This window comes from Macrotis lagotis, chromosome 4, assembly GCF_037893015.1.
Source record: "Macrotis lagotis isolate mMagLag1 chromosome 4, bilby.v1.9.chrom.fasta, whole genome shotgun sequence".
NCBI classification, from domain to species: Eukaryota; Metazoa; Chordata; class Mammalia; order Peramelemorphia; family Peramelidae; genus Macrotis; species Macrotis lagotis.
This window is the reverse complement of record NC_133661.1, coordinates 225751256-225769321: the sequence shown is the minus strand read 5'-3', so window position 1 is coordinate 225769321 and position 18066 is coordinate 225751256. Positions and strand designations below refer to the sequence as shown.

At 39.9% G+C, this 18066-nt stretch overlaps 1 protein-coding gene across 1 annotated transcript in view; it reads right to left on the bottom strand.

The window, feature by feature from the left end:
- GPR68 (G protein-coupled receptor 68) overlaps positions 1-17550 on the bottom strand; it is a 51465-nt gene extending 33915 nt beyond the window's left edge. Inside the window, exon 1 of the mRNA XM_074235499.1 lies at positions 17298-17550. The gene's annotated coding sequence lies outside the window, so the exon portion shown is untranslated. The remainder of the gene's footprint in view (positions 1-17297) is intronic.
- Between the last annotated feature and the right edge of the window lie 516 nt (positions 17551-18066).

Here is an 18066-nt window from a genome sequence, read left to right as displayed (position 1 = left end):
TAAGTCTGGTCAATTCTACCTCACACATACCCCATTCTTTCCTGGGACACGGCCTCCACCTTGATGACCAGCTTTATGTGACAGAAATTAATACTAATAACTAGATTTGGAGAGAGATTCAGAATTCCCCCTTTTCTTTATTCTCATTTAAGACCTCAGTCTCTGAAAGATGAGCTAAACTTCTCCTGTATCTGACCCTATCCAATCTTTCAATGAATCTCTAATCTAAGGTGAAACTCATTCAATCAAATTTGGGTGGAAATAGCTCTTTTGTCTAAATTGCCCAAGGCTGGGGGGTGGTCTGGGTATAGAGATAGTCTCTTAGTCCTAAAGTAAAATTCACTCATTAACAGTTAACAATCAGAGTTGGTTCCCACCCTGTGAACACATATTCTTTGAAGGTAATATAAACTATGAATCTGCCATCATGAATGTCTTTGGCCTAAGAGAGGCAGCCAATTGAGCTTCCTTTTATTAAATGCTGGCATTATTAATAAAATGACTGAATTATCCAGAAATTGTGTCTTTTTAAAAGTCACACATGCCTGGACTATAGTAACAGCCTTCTTGCCTCACATTTTCTCCACTCCAGTGCATCTTTCACTCAGCTGCCAGTGATCTTCCCACAGTACAGATCTGATTATGTGATCAATAAGCTATAGAGGCAATAATTGCTTCCAAATTCAAATAGAAAAATTTTGTTTTGCTTTTAAAATGCTTCCCACCTGCCTTCTCAATCTCACTTAAACTTTACTTCTCTCCAAACATTCTAAGAGTCAGTGACATGATCTCCCTTGCTGTTCCTCTTACAAGACAATTCATCTCCATGCATTTAACTTTTTAAATTTAATTTTCAGTTCTAAATTCCCTCCCTACCTCTCTCTACCTCCTCTACCCATTGAGAAGTCAAAAAAAAGATAACCTGTTATTACAAATATAGAAAGACAAAGCAAATTCCTGCATTATTAGTTAAATACAAAAAGAAGAGAGAAAAGAAAGATATTCTTCAGTCTCTCTCTGAATCTATCAGTTCACTATCTGATGAGGGACAGAATGTTTCATCATGATCTCTTTAGTATTGTGGTTGATCATTATGTTGATCAGTTAAGTCAAAGTTGATTATCTTAGCAATATTGTTCTTGTTATAGAATTGTTTTCTGATTCTGCTTATTTCATTATGCATAAGTTCATACTTTCTAGATGGTTTTTCTGAAACCATCCCCCTTCATTATTTATTATAGTATAATAGTATTCCATCACAATCATATATCACAATTTGCTCAGTCATTCCTCAACTGATAGACACTCCCTCGGTTTCCAATTTTGTTATCACAAAAAAGAGCAGCTATAAATATTTTTGTAGATATGGGTGTCCTTTCCCTCTTTCTTTGATGTCTTTGGCTCTCCCATATGATTGAATGCTCTTCAAACTTGCCTCCATCTTCTGGTTTCCTTGATTTTGTTCAAGTGTCAATTAAAATTCCACCTTGAAGAAGTCTTACACCATCTCCCTTAATGCTAGAGCTTTTCCTCTGTGATTACAATGAATTTACCCAGTATATATGTGTTGTTTGTATAAGTGTCTACATATTGTTTCATTCACTAGATTGTGAGCTCCTTGAGGGCAGGGATTGTCTTTGACATTTTTTATATCCCCACTGCTTACCACAGTAACTGAAAAATAGTAATCATTTAATAAATGTTTGTTCGCTTGACTTAACTTGCAGAACTTAAAGCTGGAGCAGCTAATATATAGCCTGAAAGATCCTAGGAGGTAGTGCCAGAGTAGCTGTTCTTTGACCTCATCAGAAAAAATAGAGTTGTTGACTCCATCCTTTTCTTGAATATCTTCTATAACATTTGTTCAAACAAATAAGTCAACAATCACTTATTAAGGACTTAAGAACACAAATCCAAAAGAGATATGGGTCTTGACCTCAAGGAACTTATAGTCTATTAAGGGGAGACAATATGTCCATAGACAAATAGAAAATACAGAGAATACATATAGGGTTATGTGTGTGAGTACATAAATATATAAATCCATGGTTTATATATATACATAATATGCATATAAACACATGTAGTATGTATATACATATGAATATATGTGTGCACATTTACATGTATGCCCACATACTCTAGAACCTACTGTATGCTAGGTAAGCAATGAAGATACAAAAACAAAAACTAAGCAGAACTTCCTTTGAGGTTTCTATCCTAATGAGGGAAATTGTACTCATGTATACACACATACATTATATATACTCATATCTATATATCTATTTATAGATATAAGCAAAACACATCCAAAAGAGATGTAAGATCACCTAGGATAGGAAGAGGGAGGGAGAATGAACTAGGAAAGCCTTTCTGATGAAAGTGATATTTTATCTTAGTTTTGAAGGATAGAACATTGTAGTCATTTACTCAGAAAATAAGCATTTATTAAGCTCTTACTATGTTAGGCACTATTTGGGAAACAGCCAGAACAAAGGGATAAACACAGGAAAGAGAGTGAGAGTCAGGCTTTAAAGAATTGTGCTGCTTTGTTCTCAAAGAGGGCCAATGACATCATGGGAGATGACTAGTGTGTGCATTGGATTTAAGTGAGATAGAGTTGCACAGTCACTCTTCCTAAATCATTGAAGTTTAATGGCAAGAGGAAAGTCAATATGACTGATGATATCCTGGGATACAGTGGTAGACTTTTAGCATCTTCCACATCTAAACAAACTTTCCACAAGGCTTGCTTCAGATTCCTTCATGGACATTGGAAAAAACTGTTCTCATCTGTCCATTCCACCAGGGGAAATCTTTATATACTTGGGGGTAGACACCCCATTAATACACCAACAGGTTTGAGATCCATCACTTACCCTCAACCTGTGCAGGTTCCTTGAAGCTATAGAACTTTAAATGTCAAATAGAGGAGTTTATATTTGATTCTAGAGATAATAGACAATAATTGGAATTTAATGAGAAGGAGGGTGGAGTAGTGTGCTGGAGAAAATAATTAGATTTTCAGTGTGAGCATTTCATCTCAGAAATAAGCAAATGCTAAGGATTAGGCATTGATTTACTTTCTGTTGATTGTCTTTTAAAGTGATGGAGAAAATATGAACAATATAGATTAAACTTAAAAGTATGTCCTATAGTACAATTTTTAGTCCACAGAGACTGTTGTTAAATATCTACTAGCATACTCCTGGGAGGTTAGACAATTAGACCTCTGCTTTAGGAAAGTCACTTTGATGGTTGAGATTTATTTTAGTACAAAGAGAATTAAGTGAGGGAGACCAATTGCTATTGCAATAGTCTAGACAACAGAGGCTAAAATCAGATTACAGCTTACAGAACAGAGAGAAATGTGTCCAAAACAGAAAGGAAACAAAAACGACAAGACCTATGTGAGGATGAAAGTGACCAATCAAAGACAACTCTGAAGGTTTATAAGTTTGAGTGACCAAAAAGATGATGGTGCTTTCCCTCCAAAAAACCAAAACAAAACAAAATAAAATAAGGAAGCTTAGGAAAGGGATATGCATAGATGAAAAATAATGAGTTCTGTTCTGAAACATGCCAGTTCTGAGATGACGATGGAACACCCAGTTTGAATTATCCATAAGGCACTTGATGATATGAGGTTAAAGCTCAGGAGAGGAATTGGGGCTGGATATATAGATCTGGGAGCAATCCAATAAAAGGTGATAAAGATCTCAATGGAACAAATTCATAGAACCACAGAATGAAAGAGCTAAAATGAATCTTAGAGATGAATGAGTGGAGACCTCTCATTTCAAAAAAGAGGCAGAAAGGGCAACAACTTTCCTGAGACACAAAGCTAGACCTCCAGCCACCTGGTCCATAGTCCATTTCACGACAGAACACAGAAAGGAAGAGATTTGGGTCAGAGTGGTAACTAGGAATTGTTTCAGTTACAATAGAAGTAGGTAATTTCAGATTTAAAGTTGGAAGGCCCTTAGCAGTTATCTAGTCTGGTCAGACTCTGTACTGGTTATTTCACTTGACCTTCACAACACCCTTGGAAGGGAGGCATTTATTATTATTTTCATTTTCCAGTTGAGGAAACTGAGGCAGATTGCGGTTAAGTGATTTGCTCAGGGTCACATAACTAGTAAGTGTCTGTGACTAGGGATTTTAACTCCCATGAAGAAACTGAGATACAGGGAGATTAAATGTCTTGCCAAAGGTCACATAAATAGAAAATGCCAGAATCAGGATTTGAAACCAGGTTTTTTGACTGCAACTAGGTGGCATAGTGGATAGAGTGCTGAGCCTGGAGTCAGGAAGAATCTTCTGCAAGCGTTCAAATATGGCCTCAGATACTTCCAACTGGGTGACCTTGGGCAAGTCACTTAACCCTGTTTGCCTCAGTTTCCTCATCTGTAAATTGAGCTGGAAAAGGAAATGGAAAACTACATTGATATCTTTGCCAAGAAAACTAGAAATAGAGTCAACAAAGAGTCAGACATGACTGAAAAAGTGGGGACGTAGAGTCACTAAAACCATCACATCTGAGTGCCATGTGAAGAAAAACATGCCTGGTGGAAGGTATTTGAATCACACTTGCATGTCCTTCTTGAGGTTATGAGGTTCATACGTCATCCCAAGTAACAGAGATTCAACCAGCCCATTAAATTCAAGTCTCTTTGGTATGAGGCTGGTCAAGCTTCAACCTGAGAAATGTAATCAACCCCTGGGTGTGGGCAGCACTCAGTGTAACCCTGAGGATGAGTTGCTCTCTTTCTTCATTGTGGTATTGGTCAGGACACATAATAAATGGTAATTAAATGCAATAATGCTGAGAGTAACAGATTCATACTATGCATTCATATGGAAGAAAATCTACTGGCTCCACAATTAGGGGAGGTTGAGTGAGGTAGGAAGGAACATTAGACCAGGAAGTCAAAAGATCTGTATTTGACTCTTATGTCCATCCTATGAGACCCTGGGTAAATCATTTTACTTTTCTAAGACCGTTTTCTTCTCTTTAAAATGCATAGAGACTTCTACTAATATGACATACTCCCTCACCAGGCTGCTGTTAAAAAGGCCAAAGTAGAAGTGAGAAACAGCTAGTTGGCTCAACAGAAAGATCGCTGGACTGGGAATCAGGAAAACTTGAATTCAAATCCAACATGACACTAGCTCTATGACCCTGGGCAAGTCACTTAATCTGTTAGCCTTGATCCGCCGGAAAATGAAATGGCAAACCATTCTACCCAAAAGAGGGTAACAAAGCATTAGACACAACTGACTGCCTAAACAAACAAAATATAAATGTGAGATGATGATGACGAAGGGTGAAAAATACATCGGAGCAGGGTATGTGTCCTAGCTTTGCAGTGAACAAATCACTTCTCTGAGTCTGTTTCTTCATCTGTGGAATGACAGGGCTAGACTAATCAGCTACCTCTTTGTTACCTTCTTTCTATATGTATTGTCATAAGAAAAATTTTAATTTTCCACAATGATAGCCTGGGAATCAGGTTCAGGTCCCAAATTTATCACTAACCATGTTACTTTGGATAAATCTCTTATCCTCTTGAGTCTCAGTTTCCTCTTCTGTAAAATGAGCTTGCTGATGTCTAAAGTCCCTTCTGATTCTAACTTGCTGCGGTGCTACTTAGGCCTGAGTTGGAAAGTTGGGCTAAAGGTAGAAGAGTTAGAAGCCCAGAAGGTCTTAGCAAAAGCTCTCCTGTAGAATCTTTGTCAAAAATTAATTTCATTAATCTCAAAGAAGACAGAAAGGTATTCTATTGGTCAAAGGCTCTGTCAAACCTACAGAGCAGAGATTATTAATGCTGTTTCAAGGCCCTCTTTTGGTACTGTGGTAAAAGATAGGAACTCTTTTCAATACATAATTTTTCAATAATTAAAGGGAATGCTAGATTTCAGTTGGAGATTAGTAACTATTTTTCTTATTATTTAAGTTCACAGAACCTCTATTCATAGAATTCCTAAAAGGTCTGGGGACCCTATATTAGGAACCCCTTAAATTATGCTGAAAAAGAAAAAGCTATCCATCTCCAAAGAAAGAATAAATGGGGGTAGCAGCTCGGTGAGGCAATGGATAGAGCACCAGCCCTGAAGTCAGGAGGACCTGAGATCAGACATTCAAAAAAAATATTACCCAGCTGTGTGACCTTGGGCAAGTCACTTAACCCCCTGCTTTGCAAAAACTAAATAAATAAACAAACAAATAAATAAATGGAGTGTAAACATAGAGTGAAGCAAACTTCTAAAACTTTTTTTCTTGTATGTGTTTTTTTTTCTAACATGTCTAATACGGAAATAGGTTTTGCATAACTGCACAAATATCACCTGTTTGAAATTGCTTGTCTTCTCAGTGTGGGAGAGGAAAAAAGAAGGGAGGAAGAAGAAAATCTGGAATTCAAAACTTTTAAAAAACGAATGTTAATTGTTTTTACATGTATTTGAGAAAAAAATTTTTTTTAAAACAAACCCCTTTCTGTAAAGTTTAGTAGCTGACCGATATATTCAATAAAGGTTAAATTTCTAGTCTTTTCCCCCCCAGTTTAAATTCATTTACATGGCAAATCTGAGAGAATATTGGGAATTTCTAACTGTAAGTCAGGTAAGTAACAGAAATCTCAGCGCCCGACCTAGAGGGTAAAGGAAAAGACTTAATCTTAGGCTAAGTAGACCCTGCCTGACTTTTGATGGCTGAATATGCTGGCTCATAGCCCACCTTTATCAGAGATTAACAGAGAAGAGCTTTCAAGTCCCCACACCCTATCAGACTAGAACTGAGCAGGGTGGAAGGAGACTTGAAGTCAGGAGATTTCAAAAAAGAACATGACACTGGGGAGTGACTTGCCCAAGAGAGGCCCAGAATAGAGACAGACATATACATATATATATATATATATATATATATATATATATATATATATATGCAAACACAAGCATAATTGCATATTCACACAGAGCAGAGAGTACTAGAGAAAGACTACTAGTTACGGTCAAACTAGGAACAGGAAACATCAGGGCTTGCAGCATTGGGGCATATATCTTTTAGTGACCCTTCCTGCTTAGACCCTGGCTCTGTGCTCCTCTGTATGTGACCCCATTTGTGAACCCTATGCATGTCCACTCTTTCCACAGATGGCATCTGTAAATTGTTGGAGGTCCTTCGGGTTAATGCAAGAATTTTTTTTGCTATTAAATGTCTTTTCTTTGAATTAATGATTGTATTATTTGATTGACTAATAGAAATAAATTCATTGGAAGGCTCTTGTAAGCTACAGTATTAAATATATGTGGATTAAGAAAGATCCTTATACCTGAGGGGCCCATGTTCTAGAGAGGTAGATGAAGCAGGTCCCATAAACAGTTTGGTGGCAGAATAGAGGGTCAAGTCTAGAGTTAGGAAGACTTGTGTTCAAATTCAGGCTCAGAACTACTAGCTTTGTGATCCTGGGCACGTTTTTTCATCTCTGCTTGCCTCAGTTTCCTCCTCTGTAAATTGGGGATATTAGCAGTTACCTCCCAGGGTTGTTGTGAAGAACAAATGAGATAATAGTAAGCCAGCACATAGTAGGCACTTTATAACTGTTAGCTATTGTAGGCCCAGGGTGGGTACTCTGAATAAGCATTTTAAACAATCTTCCAAGTGCTTTAACAAATATAAGGTTTGCTGTCTGAATGGAAAACTCTGTTGCTGGCAAAAATGCTTGAAAACAAGAGTTGCTTCACTCTTGGGGGACAACACTTCCTGGCTCCAAAGAATATATATTTACTTAAGAAACCTGAAGTTCATCTACAGCCCAGCTTGGCAGAATTACTGTAGATTCTGGATCTGAAATAACAGGAGAGGCATAATTAACCCCGTGCTATTTAAGGAGGCCTGAAGCAGCAAGCAGCTACAGCATTTTCTAAATTGGCTGTCATCATTTTGCAGCTGCTAGGTGAAGGACAGGGACAATACAAATTAAGCTGAAAGAGGCCTCCCACACAATGATCCCTTGGAGTCTTGACATCCTTCCTCACTTCGGCCCTTCTTTCAGCTGTAGTAAATGGAGAGAGAGAGAGAGAGAGAGAGAGAGAGAGACAGAGACAGAAAGACAAAGAGAAAGACAGACATACAGAGAGACAGAGACAGATAGACAGAGGCAGAGACAGAGACAGATAGAGAGACAAAGAAAGACAGAGACAGAGAGATGGACAGAAAGAGAGGAGGAAGAGAGAGAAAGAATGAGAGAGAGAGATGGAAAGAGACAGAGGTAGAGAAAAAAACAGACAAAGACAGATAGAGAAAGGGATGAAGAGAGACTTGGAAGAAGATAAAGGCATAGAAAGAGAGAAGGAAAAAGATAAAGATGGAAAGAGAGAGAAAAGAAATAGAAGCGGAGAGAAAGAGATGGAAAGAGACAGAGAGAAAAGGAGAAAGAGAGAGGAGAGAAGAGAGACAAACAGTGGAGAGAAGGAGGGAAATGAGAAAGAGACAGCAAGGCACAGAGATGGAATAAGATGCCAAGTGGTGGGGTGGGTGGGAGAACAAGAGAGGAGAGAAAAGAGAGAGAGAGAGAGAGAGAGAGAGAGAGAGAGAGAGAGAGAGCACAGAGTGGGGTGGGGGAAGAAGGAGAGACAGAAAGGGAGAGGGAAAGCAAGACAGAGAAAAATTACACCTAGAAAGTCAAGCAACACAGGATATCAAATCAGATATCAAAATCAACCAGCGAAGACAGGTTCTAGTGATTGTTTGCCTAAAGCATCCAATCAATACTAACCCCTTTTAGGGCATTTAGGTGGCCTAGAAGATAGAGCACCACCCTGGAATCAGGAGTACCTGAGTTCAAATTCAACCTCAGACACTTAGTAATCACCTAGCTGTGTGACCTTGGGCAAGTCACTTAACCCCACTGCCTTGTAAAAATAAAAAAATAATCTACTAAAAATACTAACACCCTTTCTTTGAGGCATGCCTCATTCAGTGGACACAGGATCCAACTTAATGCCAGAAATGCCACTAGGACAGTGGTGGGACCAACATAGAATTTCCTATGTTTCTTACCCCAGGGACACAGAATCATCTGGCCAGTGACACTGAGGAGTTTGTTTTCCCTGAAAGAAGATGTAAATGTTGATATTTTCATAACTATATTTCAATATAGTTTTCTTTGTAAACATGTATATTCTCTTAGACATTTAAAAACAGTATTCTGAGATGGAGTCTTTAATTAAGTTGCTGAAGGGTTCATGATACCAAACTAATGTTAAGAATTCCTTGCCTATGGGGTGGCGCAGTGGATAGAACACTGGCCTGGAATCAGGAGTACCTGAGTTCAAATCCAACCTCAGACACTTAATAATTTCCTAGCTGTGTGACCTTGGGCAAGCCACTTAATCCCACTGCCTTGCAAAAAAAAAAAAAAGAATCCCTTGCCTAAAGCAATTTGGAGAATCAACTCAAGTTTGCATCAAAGCAGGAGGGATCTCCTGTGTAGAGCCATAGGGGTGACTCATAAGAAAGATGTAAGAGGTATTTAATTCTGTGTGACCTTGCTCTCTCTGCTATACTGTTATGGTACTTCTCATCTCCAAGAGCATTTGTCCACTCAAACTAGACCTCACTGTGGAGATCTAGATTTTCTATATAAGGCTTTTCTTGTTCAGTCATTTCCATTGTGTCTGACTCTTTTTGGTCCTCTTTGGGGTTGAGTTAGCAAAGATATTGCCATTTCTTTCCCCAGCTCATTTTACAGATGAGGAAACTGAGGCAAACTGGGTTAAGTGACTGATCATATAATTCTCCCACCTTTGTAAAGAGAAGGGGTTTCCTCAGTTTCCTCCTGCCAAGCTCTCGGTTTGTTTCTTCCCGTGAAGTTCTCCCCAGGAGAGCTGCTCTAGTGTTCTACTCCAAAACTACTGTGCTGATATGTCCCTCCTGTGGCCACCTAAGGGCACATGGTCAGCTTTCTGGGAGAGCAGGGGAATGCCAGAAAATCATTTTCTAATTCAACAAAGGGATTTTGAGGTGTTAGAAAAAGGAGGATTTTGTTATATATATGTATATATATATATATATATATATATATATATATATATATATACTTGTCACTGGCTACTCTAGATAACTAGGTCTAGAGTTGGAAGAGAACTTAAAAACTAACCCCTAAAAAAGCAAAGTACAGATGGTTATACTGATGAGCAAAACTTGAACTCAGAACTTAACTCTATGGAGTTACCTTACCACTATACTATCCTGTAGCTCAGAAGTTTCTTCCAAAAAAATGAATGAATCTGGAACCATTAATCACTCAGGAAAAAGAACAGTGACCATACCCATTCTCAGTCTTGAACTAGATAGATTAGAGTTGGGGTTGGGGAGATTTAAAGTAGAAAGACTAATTAAATGATTATTTTAATTATTCTAAGAGATTATTTAAATTGTTCGATTAAAACTCATTTCTTTTTAAAAGAAAAAAGCTATTTTGGGAGACTTAAGTATACAGTGTTCAGTCATGTCCCTGGAGGATTGATCCCTGTCCTGACAGAAAAGTGATAGAAACAAGGTACAGAAAGAGATATTTATTTCTGGACATGATCATTATACAAATTCACTTTGACTACATTTATTTGTTTCAAAGAATTTTTTCTTTCTTTCATTTTTAAATTGGGGAGTTGTGGTGGGTTTGATTAATAATAGTGATGCCAAAAAAAGAAAGCCTTTGAAATATATTTGAAAAGCATGAAAGAGAAAAGAAAAAAGTTCAGAGGTCCTTCCAGTATGAGTGAAAGAGGGGGCTCAAACTCAGAAAAAAAATGAAATGGAAAAAAAGGAAGGAAGGATGGAGAGAAAGAGGAAGAGGAGGGAAGGGGAAGGGAATAAGTAGAAAGACTAATTAATTAAATGATTATTTTAATTGTTCTAAGAGGTGAGGAGCTGATTCAGGATGATGTATGTGAGGAGCAAGAAGATGTTGTAGAGGCAAAAACGACAAAAATTTGATTGGATGTGTGGGGAATTAAGATTGATACTGAGGTTAATTGGATGACTGGAAGGATTGGTGGTGCCTTTAGTAAAAAAAAAGGGGATGTTTGGAAGAGAGGTGGGTTTTTTGCTTTGGATACATTTGGTTGATAAGTCTATGTCACTTTAGTATGTAACTTAGTGTTATATTCAGAGCATTATGTTTTTGTATTTTGGTTTCTGGGGTTTTTGGACATTTATGTGTGCTGAACTCCTTCACTCACTAGTTCCCCAAGGGGGGGCCCCATCTCCACACCCCTTAGAAATTCAAGGTTTGCTTTAAGGTTTAGACAAGTTACACTGCTTCAAAAACACTGGAAAGAAAATCAGCTTTGACTTAATCTATATTTTTAATGCTATACCAATCAAATTATCCCAGGTATACTTTAGAAAACTTGATAAAACAAAATTCATATAAAAAAAGATAATACCTGCAATATCAAGAGAAATGATGAAAAGAGTAAGGAACAAAAAGGGAATGGGAGAATAGCACTTCCTGACCTCATACTATGTAATAAAGCACGAATCATCAAAACCATCTGGTATTAAGTTAAAAAAGTAGAAAGGAAGATCGACTGAATAGACCAGAGGAGAGAAGCAGAAGCAATGAAACTCAACAATGATGTTCAATAAGCTGTGAAACATAAATTAGGGATAAACTGCTGGGAAAATTGGAGACAAGACCAAAAGAAATTGGGCTCAGACCAACATCATACATTATACTCTACAATACATTCTAGATTGATACAAAACTTTGATATTAAAGAATAGAGTATAAAAAAATTAGAATATAATATAAAAATTAGGAGATGACACACAACTTTGATATTAAAGAACATAATATAAAAATAAATTATAAGCTATGGGTAGGAAGTAGATTTTTTGTTTTTACTGGAAAACTTTTTATTGCAGTCAGAATAGGATAACTAGATGAAGTTTAGATGATGGTAATTTTGTTGACAACATCTAAATCATCATAGTCTGCAGCAATTCAAACATAGGCCTTCTCCTCTAGGAAACAGATTCTTAACCAAACAAGAATCAAAGATAAAATAGCCAACTCTGATTGCATGAAACTGAAAAGCTTCTTCACCAACATACTTAAGGAACCTAGGTTAAGAACAGAAATGGTTAAATGGAAGAAAAAAATCTTTGTATCAAATTTTTCTGATAAGGGTTTGGTATTCAAACATTAATTCAACCATACCAACAATTAAGATATACGTATACATGCATACATAGATAGAAATGTAGATATCTATAGATATAGATGACATTGCTAGAGCAATAGCTATATGTAGCCAAAAGCCATTTCCCAATAGTTGAGTGGTCAAAGAAAAATTGCTAACCTTTAGTAACCAGATGAAAGCTTGCTCAAATCACAAAAAATAAGAGAAATGAAAATCAACAATCCCATGTTTCACAAACCGAAAACTGATAAATATGACAAAAGTTAAGAAATGTCAATGTGGGAAAAGTTGGGGGAAGATGGTCACCCTGGGACAATGTTGGTGGAGCTGTGAATAGGTGCATATTTTTAATAAATACATTGATAAAAATTCTTTTTTTTTTTTAGGTTTTTTGCAAGGCAAATGGGGTTAAGTGGCTTGCCCAAGGCCACACAGCTAGGTAATTATTAAGTGTCTGAGACCAGATTTGAACCCAGGTACTCCTGACTCCAGGGCCAGTGCTTTATCCACTGTGCCACCTAGCCTCCCCTTAAAATTCATTTCTTTTTAAAAGAAAAAAAGCTATTTTGGGAGATCTAAGTATTCAATATTCAACCATGCTCCTGGAAGATTGATCCCTGTCCTGAAAGAGAAGTGATAGAAACAAGGTACAGAAAGAGATATTTATTTCAGGACATGATCATTGTATGAATTCATTTTGTTTACTACATTTATTTGTTTCAAGGAATTTTTTTTCTTTCAGCATGAGTGAAAGCTCACAAAAAAAAAGAAATGAAATGAAAAAAGAGGAGGAAGGATGGAGAGAAAGAGGGAGAGGAAGGAGGGGGAAGAGGTAAAGAAGGGAGGAAGGGACAGGGGAAAGAAAGAAGAAATGAAGGAAGGGAGGAGAGAGGGAGAGAAAGAGGAAAGAAGGAAAGGAAGGAGGGAAAAAGGAAGAGAAGAAAGAAGGAAAGGATGAAAAAATGAAAGGACAGGAGGCATGGAGGGAAAGATGAAAAGATAAAAGGGAAGAAAGGAGAGGAGAGAGAGAGAGGGGAAAGGTGGAAAAAAGGAAAGGAAGGAAAGAAGTAAGGCAGAAAAGAAGGAAGAAAAAGGCAAGGAAGGAAGAAAGTAAAAATGAAGGAAAGAAAGAAGAAAGGAAAGGAGTGAAGTAAGAAGAGGAGAAGGGAAGGAGGAAGGGAGGCTCTTCCTATAAGCTTATTACACATCACTCTCCTTCACAAACTCTACCTTCCAGGAAAATTTTCCTACTTGCTGTCTACTCAAAAGGGTGCTCTCCTCGGTCCCCCAAGACAGTCCCAGAGGCAGGGCTTTTTTCTTTTTCTGTTTGTCTGCAGGGTCTAGTGAATAGATGTTGCTTGATAAATGCTTATTGATAAATATCGATTAGCTTCATTCGCCAAGTCCACTTTCTAAGTTTACAAAAGAGAAAATTGGGGGAGATGGGGGGAGATTGTGAGATGATTTGCCTAAGGTCATACATAGGAAGTAGCAGCTGTTGGGATTTAAACCCAGGGATTTTGAGGCCAAGTCCCATTGTTTTTGCCGGCACTCTACACAAGAACTCTATTAAACTGAATACGAGTTGCCCAATAAGGGCTAGTAGAATGGATGTATTAATAATATTGTCTAGACACAGTCTGTGGCCTTGGGGAATTTATTGCCAAGGAGGGGACCAAGAAGCAACAAAAGTAATTCATCCCCCAATATCAAACAATAAGTGTGGACAGGAGAGGTGGGGGGGGGTAGGTCTGGTGAGGGGTGGGGGACCAGGGTCTTTAAGTGTGCTAGAAAGTTTACACAGTTATTGCACTTCCCCAGGGAATTCACATAAAACACCTAGGCCTGAGGCCATTTATCAGATCCTCAGTTCCTAAGTGCTAAGCTCCAGTGGATCCCTCTGCCCTCTCAGACTGCCCAACTCCCTGGTCAGTTGTTGAGCCCCCTCCTACTGTCCTCTGCAAACTAGCTTCCCTTCATTAAAGTGGTGCCAACCTCCCCTCCTCCCCCAAAGCTTCCTCAATCATCATCTAATGTAATAGCAATTATTTTTGACCACTAGAAAGCTGGCCCTAGATTTGCAACCCTCCCCAGGGAAATATAGGGAAGATGAGAAGTTCATTGAACTAAGCCAAGGGTTGCAAATTTTCCTGGATGCAGCTGATTAGTTTCCAGCTAAGCAGTCGACTCCTTCCTCCCAAGAAAGGTGCTGAGCTGATCAAGGACTATCTGGGGAAACAGATTTCTTCCAAACTATGGTGTAGGAAAGTTTTTCTCTGCTAGTCTTAAATAAGCTGCCATGTAAAGAAGATGAAATCTAAAGGAAAGCCAACATGGCCTAATGGATAAACCACTGGACCTACAGTAAGGAGGACTTGGAATTCATCTGATTATTAAGCAAGTCATTTAATTGCTCTGTGCCTCAGTTTCCTCATCTGTAAAACAAAAATTTATGATCCAATGAAAAATCCTAAGGTCCCCTAGGACACTGATATTTAGAAATATAAATGAGGAAAAATCAGAGTACTATTCCAGGCTTTGTAACTTCCTCTTTCTAAGGTTTTATAAGGATGATAACCCCTGCCCTGCTCTCTTTACAGGGATAAAATGTAAGAACAGATGGAAAATCCTTCAGAAATTGATAAGGCCTGGCAGGGTGGGTCAAGTCAACAAGCACTTATTACTTACTATTTTCACTTACAATTATATCTATTTACATTATGTTTAATTACTATTATATTCATTACTTAGTATTTTCCAAGGACTCTTGCTAAGGGTTGGGGATACAAAGAAAGGTTCCTAGTTCCCAACTACAAGTTTCCACTTTAATGGGTTAAGAAACACACATTAAACAGGATATGTGTGTTTGTACAAACAGGACATATCTGATCCTGGAGGGAATAAGGAACTATTAGAGTTGACTGGGAAAGGGGAGGAAGGTGTAACATGGTCAGAGATGTGCTTTAGGAAGATAACTTTGAATGGAGGATGGATTGGAGTAAGGGAAGAGACTTAGGAAAACCAAATAGAAAGTTATGGTACAGTGAAAAAGTGTTGCATTTGGAGAAGCCTTGGGTAGGGCCCTGGTTTCATCTGTTAAAAGAAGGAGTGAAAGTAAACTTGATGGCCCTTTGTGATTTCCTCACCATCACCACCACCACCGGCTCTAAATTTCTGATTCTGGGAAATAACATTGTTATCAGTGATCTACGGTGATTTCCTCCTATGAGTGTTGACCTTCAAAATGCAGACACTGGAGAGGAGGGCAACCCTACCCAAAGGATTAAATAGTTTAGAGAACTTTCAGGGCCCAGGAAGAAGAAAGGATATACACTGGGGTAGGGAGGAAGAAATAGAGACACTAACAGCTTTCCTGGAGTATTTGAAATTTAATATCAAGTCTAGGTGATTTTTTTTAGTGTTTTTTTTTTTTGGCAAGGCAATGGGGTTAAGTGGCTTGCCCCAGGCCATACAGCTAGGTAATTATTAAGTGTCTGAGGCCGAATTTGAACTCAGGTACTCCTGACTCCAGGATCAGTGCACTATCCACTACACTACCTAGCCACCCCATAAGTGATCATTTATTTGCTCTGCTTAGACATAGGACTGGCTATGCTACCTACAATCAATGCTTAAGGTAAAGAGACACAAAGAAAACAAAGAAAACAGGATAGTGAGAATAAGGAGTTGAAACTCAGCCAAAATGAAGCTGCTGAATGATCTGTGCTTTTGAACCGTCCAAACAATTCTTGAATTCCCTGCTTCCCAAGTTGTTTCAATGGAAGGTAGCCCCTGGGAACAGAGGTCCCTCCCAAATTGAACCCCAACTTTGAAATAAGCCTGGAGACAATTCTCCCATGGTGGGGTTTACCCCCTGAATCTTTTAATAAACTCAGATTGATCTGTTTCTCTTTCTACTCTGATAATCCTGGTTTAGCACATCTGTGTACCTTTCTCTACTCCTGCTGGGGTCTCCCGGTCACCCCCACCAACTCCACTTCTGATTATACCAATTCCAAAGTTCCCTCTAGGCTAAAGATGCATGTGTGCCTCGGGAGAGGGAAAATGTGATTGCCCCAGCACCTATTGGAAAATTGTCACCCGCTCACGAGGGGGGAAATACTGACAACCCACAGCTGAGCTGCCCAAGGGCTTTGCAACTTGAGCCACGAAACAGAGACAGAGACTGAGAGAGAGACAGAGACAGAGAGAGACAGAGAGACAGAGAGAGACAGAGAGAGACAGAGAGACAGAGACAGAGAGATCCGTGGGGCGGAGATGGGGAGGGGGGCTTCCTGTTAGATTCAGCCCAGAGTGGGAAGGAGGAGCTGATCTCATGGGACCATTAACCTGTTTCCCCTTTTTTCCCTGGACTGCAGATTCCTTTCCTACCGTGACTCTTAAGGATGCTCCAGTCGGTCAAGCACCCCCTATCCCAGCCCCGCTTCCTTTCCTCATCTTGGGTCCGCAAGTGTGTGTATCCTTTCTCCATCTCCAAGTCCGCGCGCCTGTGTGTGTGTGTGTGTGTGTGTGTGTGTGTGTGTGTGTGTGTGTCCTATCTCCACCAGGTCCCTGTGCATGGGCGTGCCTTTTCCCCTAGGTCTGGGGGTCAGGGTCCCCGCTTTGTTAGCTCCCCCGGCCGGAGGCGGGGTGTCTGGGAGGACACACTTCCATTCAAACTTGCATCTCGCGGCCCCGCGGCCCCGAGGGCTATCACCAAGAGGCGGCCCCCCACTCCCTCCCCACCTCCCCGAGTCTCGGCCCGACGTGAGGAGAAGGAGACGCACCTGAGAGCGGCCCGGGGCGACGCGGCTTCGGCGGCCGGGACGGGTCCGGGGCAGTGCTCGGGCAGCGGGCGGCCGCGGCCAGCCGGGCTACGCCGCCCACATCCCGCAGCCCACAGCCCGGCTCAGCCGGTGCGGAGAGGACGTGGCCCCGCGTCATCGGCCCCAGCTCCCGGACCGGCGTCTGCGCCTCGGGATAGGCCCGTCCCAGATTCGACTTTCCCCTCCCTCCCACACGCCGGCCAGACACCCCGACAGAGAGGGAGTCAGACCAGACCCGCCAGAACACGGCCCTGGGGCTACCTGGCCTCCTGGGATCTCTCCATCGGGGCTTTACAGGGGAGCTTCACGGTGTTATCACGAAGGACCTCAAAAGTGTTTGGGGCCGGACCTCACATTCTGCAGATGAGGCTCCAGGGGCATGCACCACCTCCTCCTCCACATTGGGGTGACACCGAGCACACACACACACACACACACACACACACACACCTCCCTTCACAAACCTGGGTGGCCTCACACTTTCCGTGCACACAGTCTAACCACAATGCCCATCCGCCCCAATATACTTCCTTTAGACTCTTGGTGACGGGCCACCCTGAATTAGTGAAACGGAAACCACTGGTGCCCCTATACTCACTTTGGAGGGTGGAGCAATTAGCAGACCCAAGGGAAACTGGGGCACCAGTTAGAAAAACTGATAAAAAACAAAAAGGTCACAGATCTTGAGTATTAGATTTCCAACACTGGGAAGGAATCTTTGAGGCTGTATAATTTCATCTTTAATATGGGTTAAAATGCAATAACGTTGAAGTCCTTGAGTTCAAATGCCAACTAAATTTTTTCCTACCTGAGCAGGTCTCTCTCTCTTCTGGGCCTCTTATTTCTCCCCTTAAAAGATGAGACTTGGTTTGACTAAATCATCTCTATGGAACTTTTCATTTCTAAATTCATCAATTCATTAATTTTGTTTCTTTAACAGGATAAAGATAGAAGAAATTATTGAAAACTATTAACCCCTCTCATCTTTGGTTCTTTTGTTCTGTCTTGGGAGGGTACTCATCTTTCTATC